This window comes from Patiria miniata, unplaced genomic scaffold (genome assembly GCF_015706575.1).
Source record: "Patiria miniata isolate m_02_andy unplaced genomic scaffold, ASM1570657v1 HiC_scaffold_6, whole genome shotgun sequence".
NCBI lineage: Eukaryota > Metazoa > Echinodermata > Asteroidea > Valvatida > Asterinidae > Patiria > Patiria miniata.
The window spans coordinates 17,195,573-17,205,227 of record NW_024037073.1 but is presented as its reverse complement, the minus strand read 5'-3'; the positions used below and the strand labels follow the sequence as shown (position 1 = coordinate 17,205,227).

Below are 9,655 nucleotides of genomic sequence, written 5' to 3'. Positions count from 1 at the left end.
TTTATAATATCATCCAAACATGGAAGAGCCGATTTGATAACATCTAACGTTTAACATTATATAAAAATATATCACATTAATAAGATACCTTTTCCTCAATAAAACCTATTTAAGATATTTGGTAATAACATTTGGATCGCTTTACAAACCTGATGAAAAGTCAAATTAGAGGTACATGTATTCAATTATTTACATAAGGTCCATAAAATGTTGTTTTTGAATGTTTTAGATAATTACATCATCGGCACATCCTTTCAAAAATGTTACCATAGTGTTTTGCAACTTTTGCTGGGTTATTTTAGGTGTGCTCTGGGCTCTTCAACTCAAGCCGTAATCGACTTGGTGAAAGGCTACAGGGTGACAGTCACTTCCCTTCTCTGTTTTGCGCCCTTGAGAAAGAGACTACCTCCACACGTGTACACGTACAAAGGTCACCAACCTGTCGAAATTATTCATGACCTTTTATGATAATTCGCTTTTGGAGAGTTTGTTGTTGATAAGCCACCCAAATGGTACACTTTCAAGCAAATGCCCTCTTCGTTCGTCAAATGTATTTTTCCCCGAGCATCAAAAAGATATTACATCTAATATTTCTATGAGAAATCACACACATGATAATTATTTCATCAATCGATTGTCTTTTGGGGCGATGCGTGATACAACAGTACAACTGATTCGATAGAAGAACGACAACTATGGCGTTTTGTCCAATCAGATGCAGTCTTACAGGTTGTTCCTGGCGGACCGATATCTGTGCCACCGTCTGCCACGTACGAACGTGTGCGACGCTCCTACGTGTCGAGTTTACGTACGCGTACGTGCAGTGCAGTGGCAGAGTTTGCGATCGAACCAAACTTTGTGTGCGACATATTTACCAGTTATTTGTATTTTTTTCTCCTCTGTGGACTGTGGAAAACAGACACACTGGAGCGGAAACGGCATAAATTGTAATTACAGGACGGATTTACCGGAAAGCAGCATCCACTTGTGTAAGTTTTGAATTTTTTTGTCTTCAACTTTGGAGTTTGCGGTTTCGGGTTTGTCGAGAGAGGAGAACGCATGTATTTGTATGTGTTGAATTGTGGACGTGGCGTGATGGCGCAGGCAGTGACGATGTACAGTGTTCAGTGCAGTGTGTGAGTCACTGCAACATGCATTGGAATGTTGGCATTTTTAGTTTACCTATGTCCTTGGTTTCCTAAGTAAGGATATCCTGTCGTTAATGTAGTTTTTAATTTTATCATGTTCTTAAAACATAACGTGGAATAGAACCCAGGCCTGAAGTATGTTAATCAAAATTAATAATAATATTACTAGGCAGTGGATATTTTGCCGGAGACGGCAAACCTTTAGTAAACGTTAGGGAGCAACTATAGAATGCAGGGCCACGCCGGAGCAAGGTTTTTTATTTTGCTTGGAGGCGTGGATGGACATGTAATGCACTTGTCTTCTAAGCTTCTCATGAAGGATCGGAAGGGAGGGCGTGCTTGTAAATGTGTTGGGGGCACGGTACGGATCGGAGTCGCGGAGTGGCGGAGGCGCAGAGTCGCGGAGTCGCGGAGACGCGGGGCACTGGAGTGGCGGAGGCGCGGAGTCGCAGAGACTCGCGCCGATAGAGGGCGCAATTCTCGGCAGATTTTTTTTGAGAACGAAGCATCCAAATCCATTTTAAATGGGCTCGCAAATTAGGAAGGGAGGAGGGCGACGGGGCACTGTCTGGAGTGGCGAAGGCGCGGAGTCGGGGAGTCGCAGAGTCCATTTTAAATGAGGTCGCAAATTAGGAAGGGAGGAGGGCGACGGGGCACTGTCTGGAGTGGCGGAGGCGCGGAGTCGTGGAGTCGCAGAGACGCGCACCGATAGAGGGCGCAATTCTCGGAGATATCGACTGCGGCTCCACGGTACGACGCCACGATCGATTTTCGGAGGTAGGTCGGCTCCACGCAGCCGTACGGAGGCGCGGATGTAGAGTAAAGTGGCCCTGCATTCTATAGTTGTACCAACGTTAGTTTGCCGGATATGCACTGAACATGCGCAGTTACTGTTTTTTTGTACTTCAACATTTTCCGGTGACAATTTTTAGTCTGGCTCCATGCCAATATTATCGCTGTTACCTCGTATTCACAAGATGGGATTCAGACCATTTTATAATTTCGGACTTTATTTCCCTTTTAAAAAAAATCCTCCAGAGCCACAAATCTGAAAAAGGAAATGTAATACTCTGCAATAAAATGTTTGAGACATGTTAAAATAAGGCAGTGTATATTTTGCCGGAGACGGCAAACGTTTAGTAAACGTTAGTTTGCCGGATATGCACTGAACATTCGCAGTTACTGTTTTTTGTACTTAAACATTTTCCGGTGAAAAGTTTTAGTCTGGCTCCATGCCAAAATTATCGTTGTTACCTCGTATTCACAAGATGGGATATAGACCATTTTATAATTTCGGACTTTATTTCTCTTTTAAAAAAAATTCTCCAGAGCCACAAATCTGAAGAAGAAAATGTAATACTCTGCAAAAAATGTTTGAGACATGTTAAAATAATAAAAGAAGAATATTCTTATTTATTTGGGGATGAGAAAAAAAACCTTAAAAATGTGGTGCGGTCGGAATCGAACGCGAGCCTTTGCTTAACCATTACACCAAACGTGCTACACAACTTTTGTTGGGAATTTAATACATCTTATAATTCAGCCCTATTTTAAAGAGTACAGCGCCCTCTGTTGATATGGATTGCCGCCGGCAAACCTTTAGTAATCGTTAGTTTGCCGTCATTACCTCCGGCAAAATATCCACTATCTTAAAATAATAAAAGAAGAATATTCTTATTTATTTGGGGATGGGAAAAAAAACACCTTAAAAATGTGGCGGGGATCAGGATCGAACCCGAGTCATCCCGCTCACCTAAAGCTTTGCTTAACCACTACACCAAACATGGTACACAACTTTGATGGGAATTTAATACATCTTATAATTCAGCCCTATCTTAAAGAGTACAGCGCCCTCTGTTGATATGGATTGCCGCCGGCAAACCTTTAGTAAACGTTAGTTTGCCGTCATTACCTCCGGCAAAATATCCACTATCATAATAATATCACAGTGATCACTTCACTTGATTCAGTGTATTGATCACATTCTGACATTGTCATGATTGTCATTGTTGTATTGACAAAAATGACACGAGTGATTGAATTAAAAATCACTCAAAATAAGATCAATAAAATTGTAGGAAAGAATGTTGCAACATGACTGTGCTTTTTTCTTCATATCACCTCAATGAATGTCAGTCATTGCAAAAATGATGATGAGATATTAAGACATGAATTTTGGACCGAGAAACATTTCCAATTTTGTTAGGAAACTAGCGGGATGCCGCGCTTCGCGCGGCACCCGCTAGATGGGTGGAGTTGACTGTTTCGTAATAATTACTGTATACAGTGAAATCTCGATAATAACCCCAATAACTCCAAACAACTGTTAAGTCAAATAAAGAATCAGACGCTCTGCTGCACGCGAGCCTATTGGGGCTCGCCATCAGTCTCACCTTAGTTGTATTTGCGTTTAGCAACGTGCGCGCACATAACATTTCCTGTGGAGATTGTGCGAGGGTCCAGGACATATTGTCAATATAGGGGAGGGGCTAGTTAGGGTGAAAGGTGCTAGTCGGAACGCCCAATTTCCGTACAACCCGTCAACCATGTCACAAATATTTCCGGGGATGGGGAGAAATGGTTTTTGTTATAGAGGGGAGATGGTGATATTGAAATCGCTGATATTGTGGAGGTTTATGTTTGTGCTGGGATTCATACCGTTTAAATGTTGTTTTAAATTGCGCACCGATTAGGAAGGTCTTGCTGTCAACAGTTGAATGAAATTAAGTATTTATTGCCGACCGATTGTCTCATGCAATGTCTCATTACATGTATGTAAAGCTCATAACTAATGTTGTGCTGGAATATTGTCCAGTCAAATTGAACATTGATTTTTCAAGGTGCCAAACCATAAAGGACGTATACACCAACTGTACAATTAGGTAGTTTAGATGAAACGCGGTTTGATCTTGACCTTTACAACGTCGTATTCATAGTTCTCACTACAGAGGAGAGGAGTGGGAAGCCAGTGGGGATGGGGGTTGGATATTGTGTGGCCTATTTACATGGGCGTCGCCAGGATTTGTTTTCTAGAGGGGGCAAAACATATTTTTGCCAAAAAAATGCCTGTTTTTCTCAACACATTCTTTATTTCTCAGTTTTAGAGAAGGGCAGGGACATTTAGGCCCCCAACTCATTAAATTTAAAATTGAACTCATTTTTTCCCCTTCTTTTTTCTTTTTTTTTGCTTTCGGGGGGGGGGGGGCCCTTGCCCCCCCCCCCCCTTGCGACGCGCATGCCTACTTATGTTACACCTGTGAATGGTCACTTATATTTCCGGGGAAGTGGGCAACAATTTATATTCGTTATGGTGAAGGGGGTGTTTTTTATGTATTAAGTAGTAGTTAATGTCATTATAACAGTTCGTGTTTTTATTATGGTGATGGGGTTGTAGAGCAAAGTATTGTAACACGTTTATTTGCAGAAGAGAGTAAAACTATAAGAAAGGACATATTAGAGCACTTCATAATTATGTCAAGCACCACATGTTAAATGTATTTATTACAAAACTGTGAAAATGAAATCAGGTACAATGCACACACAAATTTTTTAGTAATAATGTATTTGCATTCAATACAGGGTAGTACTTTGACAAAACTCAGGGGATATAATTGTAGCAAATTTTTGGAGCGATTTTCGTAAGGGACGTCGGTCCAGGCTTGTTTAGCATAGGCAAAAACATTCCATGAAAGACTTTCAAGCGAGACGGGTAATCATTCCATAATTATTCTTGGATACAACTAAGCCAAGGATATAACTTTAAAAAAGGATGGACATAAAACAGCAGAAAAGAGTGATTATTTTTGCACTATTTCATTTTCATGACTTCTAAATAATAAAATTATGGCTAGAAGAAAAATGTGTTTTGAATGGGTAAAGAGAAAAAGCACGTCACGTCTTCGTCTTGAGTCGAGATTCTTGCTTTGGGAACTGGTTGAAGCATGCACTGGAGCATGCTTGGAGCATGGTTGGAGCTGGTCATGTGATGTGGGTGTCATCGGGAGTCCTGTGTAAAGGAGTAACAAAGAAAACTTGTAAAAAAATACATCGGCTAACAATAGCTACAAATAAATTGTTCCTGCGCGGTTTGTGCCTTACGATTCTGCGCGCCGTGCGTGCTCACGGGTGTCGGATGCTTCGCCCCATTTCCACGTCGCCCCATGTCACTTCGCCCCTAACCACTTCGCCCCATCCCCACTTCGCCCCATCCCCACATCGCCCCATCTCCGCTTCGCCCCATCCCCACTTCGCCCCATCCCCGCTTCGCCCCATCCCCACTTCGCCCCATGTAGTATAAAAAAGGGAAGGCTAGGGGTGCAGACCAAATAAACTGCCAAAGACCCCAGATAATAAATGCTCCCAATTCTAGAAACTCAGGAAAAATACAAACTCTCTGATGAGGTGCTCGAGACACAGATGAGAGAAATGATGGCTTAAATAAAATCATCAGCCGCTGGATTCAAAAGAATCCCCTAGGTATGGGTCAGTGAGTTCAAAGGAACTCACTGCCTTGAGGAAAATGTTCCGTCAAAATTTGTCTGATATGTGAGACTTACAACTTCATTGATGAGATTGGTTCCTCCAAGAGTGAAATTAGGATGTCAAAGGTATTGTCGTTCTCAGATAAGTGGGAGACGGGTTGGTATAGCCGGGTTGGGAACAAAGTTGGATCTTTTACTTCAAGCTTTTTTCTCGGTAGGGGAGAGCCTAGCTTGAGAGGTTGGTTATGAATTGTTCATTTGGTGATGGGCTAATTCTTTCCGTTGGTTAGCAATTAGTGAATCTATTGAAATAGTTTTTTTTTAAGCCAAAAAAATAGATGAGATTTTTTTTTTTACATGTAACGGCTGGGGCGAAGTGGGGATGGGGCGAAGTGGGGATGGGGCGAAGTGGGGATGGGGCGAAGTGGGGATGGGGCGAAGTGGGGATGGGGCGATGTGGGGATGGGGCGAAGTGGGGATGGGGCGAAGTGGTTAGGGGCGAAGTGACATGGGGCGACGTGGAAATGGGGCGAAGTGTCCGACATTCGTGCTCACAGCACATCGCGCAGAAATCGCCATCTTTATTTTCGGGTTGCGTGTTTTCGCTGTGCTGTCATCGTAATTTTCCCCCCCCCCCCCCCCCAATTTCTCTAAAAAAAAAATCAAAAATCGGCCCTCTATCTATGACATACCTGTTTATTGAGAATGTCTCCAACTATTTTGGTCGGGCTTTTTTAAAGTGGATTTTGTTCCCTATAGGAACCGGGCCCTTCTACTAAATACTACACGATCGCCATGTCCGAGGCCCACGCGATTGGGTCACACTTTTCACAAACAACAATTGTCATTGCCAGCAGTGGTGTTCGAAAGAATACTTATAATCCTTTGGCAGAGGTGTTCGAAAGAATTACTACTAACTATAATCTATAATGTGTCATAGCACAAACCGGACTTACCATTGAAAGAGAAAATTGTAGCATAATCAATGCATCAAACGACCATCAAACGAAGCTAGTAGTGCTGAGAAAATGTGGGGCAAGCATGCCTTCAGCTTTGCATGTTGCATGGAATACCGTTGCATGCGCTGCAGCGCATGCTCCTCTATACGAACGTATACGTATACGTGGCACCTCTATACGAACGTATACGTATACGTGGCACGACAGGTGTAGCGTGAATATCCGACTCCATGAAATGTGGACTCATTGGTAGTCCTGCGCACGCGTGAGTACGATACTGTGCTATTTTTAGGATCATTTTGGGAGAGTGACCTGTCACGTACGTGCGAGGGATCAACCAATAATAGGGAAATAGGGGTCCGATTTTCATAGGAGTCGAATTTTCACGTGACACCGGCCCGTACGCAAGATGGCGGCCGGCTCAATGGGGAAAGGAATTCTGGGAAATATGGGGCGAAAATAGCCGGGCCCCGTTCCGCATCCCCCGCAGCCAACAGGCGCGATGGGGACGGGAGACCGGTCGGAGACCGGTCGGGAAAATGGCAGCGCCCCCGAATCATTTTCGTGATTGTAGTATAGATACTCAGACTTTGTACACAACCATGACATCCACTGAAGTGGCATCAGCCATCAGGTTGCAACATTCTTTACAAATTGTATATTAGTGCCACTGACCATGGAGAAAGGAACATCATTATGGCAGCTGAAATGCGATTTTCATCTGCTAACGTTACGGCCGGGACTGCAAAAAACCATCATTTTTTTTTCAGACAGAACCACCATGGGAAAGATTCCCAAATCTGGCCATCACTTGTCACCCTGTGCACAAACCCTATGAGACTGGTCTAAAAATTTCTAAGTGTTTTCGTAGGAAATACTTCAATATTTTCCCTGCTAAATATGACTTTTTAGGACATATTATCACTATCTGATGGCTGATAGGTCATTAAAGGGTAAAATTAGTGATGGCCAGATAAGGGAATCTTTCCCCACCGTGACCGACCCGAATCAAACACATTTTCTGGTTAAGTTTTATTTAATTTTTCGAAAACCAGTTCAATCAAGAGAACTCCAGCAAATGTTAAAAGAGAATTAACGTAAATGTTTTTGAAAGTTTCATCTGCAGCACGACAGCACGGACTGATAAAACCTTTGACCCATCACAGAACATGTCACTTAAAATCACATGCGATATAACTAGGCAAAAACATACGTTCATTCGTTAGTGAATTTTCAAATATTATTAGAGACTCTACAACTTTGGTTCAACAACTATTCGATGCGACTGTAGAGTACAAACCAAAATATTTGAAATCACTTGTTTGAGCATATCGAGGAAATTTGCAGCTCCGGTGATTTTCTACACGCCGTCCAAACATGTCAAAGTGCGAGTCGGAAATCTGGCCAAAATTCTTTATTAAATTTTATCAGAAAGAAGCTTACATTTTCCTGTTTGAAAACGCACTTAGTCAGAAATTAATAGTATAGGAGAGCAATCCAACCAAGGTTTTTATTTGAATCGATCTGGAACTAGGAAAAAATCCGGAAGTGGGAAATGACTGTAAATACAGTGTAAGAGAATTTAACAGTTTTCTATTTATGCACCTACATGTACATGTACATGTACATGTAAACCAATGCCCAGCTGGGCAATTCCACGGTTACTCACGTTACATTTTTGATGTACTTTTGAGTTTCCTTGGGCTGTAATTACCTTACTGAAAAGGTTTAATAACTGTTATCCCTATGGCAGATAGAGTACACCTAGACCTACCTAAGCACCAAAGATGACATCCAGAAAAATGTGTTATGTATAATAAACAAGACGCACATAATTGGTTACTCTCGTTACATTTTCATAATGAGAGTAGCCGATTTTGTGCGTAGTAACCGATCTTTTGTGCTTAGGTAGGTCTAGGTGTTCTCTATCTACCATGGGGATAACAGTTATTAAACCTTTTCAGTAAGGTAATTACAGCCCAAGGAAACTCAAAAGTACATCAAAAATGTAACGTGAGTAACTGTGGATTTCCTTAACTACATGTACACTGTAGGCCTTCATCATGTATTAATTACACTTCTGCACCAGTAAGCCAGATGTCCTGAGTTCCAGTCACACCCAAGTAAGGTTTTGAATTACATGTATGTAAAAAGCCATAAAAAGTCTGAGGGAAAAAAATCCAAATGAAGGAAGAACATTATTTTTAGCATTACAAAGAGTGGCATCTTGCTTGTAGTTTTCCACTTATTGAATGAACTGGGTTTGCCTTTTGCTTAATTCTATATGACTGAGTACGGCATTTTTAATTTCTGTAGTAGAAAGGCAGTGACGTGCATGTACATTGTTCACTGTCATCCTATTGTAAGTCGTAATAATGAAGTTTGTTTTTCCATGTAGCTTGGAACAGCAATACTGACGCAGGCCTGCAAATTGAAATTCAATTCCCATTTTAAGGTGTTAATGAAAAAAGAACAAATTAACGCTTGAGGCAATTCAAAGGAAAATGAGTGGAATGACCGTGCACAATATATATGTGCGAAGTCTTAATTTCTTTACTTTGCAGAGGCTACCTGCACTGTACTTAATTATTTTTTTATTTTGTCATAAAAATTTGCTAGTGACTGCATTTGTTCACAATCATTAGTGCTAACATAGAATGCGTACGTACATTTACGTACGGGTAATTTTTTGTAGATTGTGAAATTATGGTCTTATATTGACTGAATTTTCCAGTCTTTGCTGTTGATTTTTTTCTAAGGCCAAAAATAATAGTTCTGCTTCTGGTTTCCCTATCTTCCCCTGAATTTTGTCTGGGAAAAATGAGGGGGAAAAAACCCGCCCAAAACCATTAATTACTATGTACTACCTTTTACCCTTGACTACACAGACACCTCTACATGTATATGATCGTACACATAAAAAATTGCAAAAACAAAAGCACGCTACCCTATTTTCGAATGCCATGTAATCGGCAGCAGAAGTATTTTTCTGGCCTAACCTACATTTGTACATGTACATGGTACATTGTACATGTGCATGTTGTTTCGGTTTCCCATACGTCAGGTT

The 9,655-nt window shown here is 41.5% G+C and overlaps 1 protein-coding gene and 1 long non-coding RNA gene across 3 annotated transcripts in view; one reads left to right on the top strand and one right to left on the bottom strand.

Moving 5' to 3' along the window:
• The first annotated feature begins 765 nt into the window (after nt 1-765).
• The window catches only part of LOC119742907 (vigilin-like), a 39,780-nt gene continuing 30,890 nt past the window's right edge, over nt 766-9,655 (top strand). Inside the window, exon 1 of the mRNA XM_038219163.1 lies at nt 766-989. The gene's annotated coding sequence lies outside the window, so the exon portion shown is untranslated. The remainder of the gene's footprint in view (nt 990-9,655) is intronic.
• Nucleotides 5,095-7,159, bottom strand: LOC119742908. 2 transcript variants are annotated; one of them, XR_005272915.1, is made up of 3 exons: nt 6,791-7,159; nt 6,586-6,759; nt 5,095-5,154 (listed from the first exon to the last, which is right to left on the bottom strand). It is a non-coding gene; the product is annotated as an uncharacterized LOC119742908 (long non-coding RNA). The 2 variants fall into 2 exon arrangements; XR_005272916.1 differs by having other exon boundaries at nt 6,586-6,728; nt 6,760-6,853.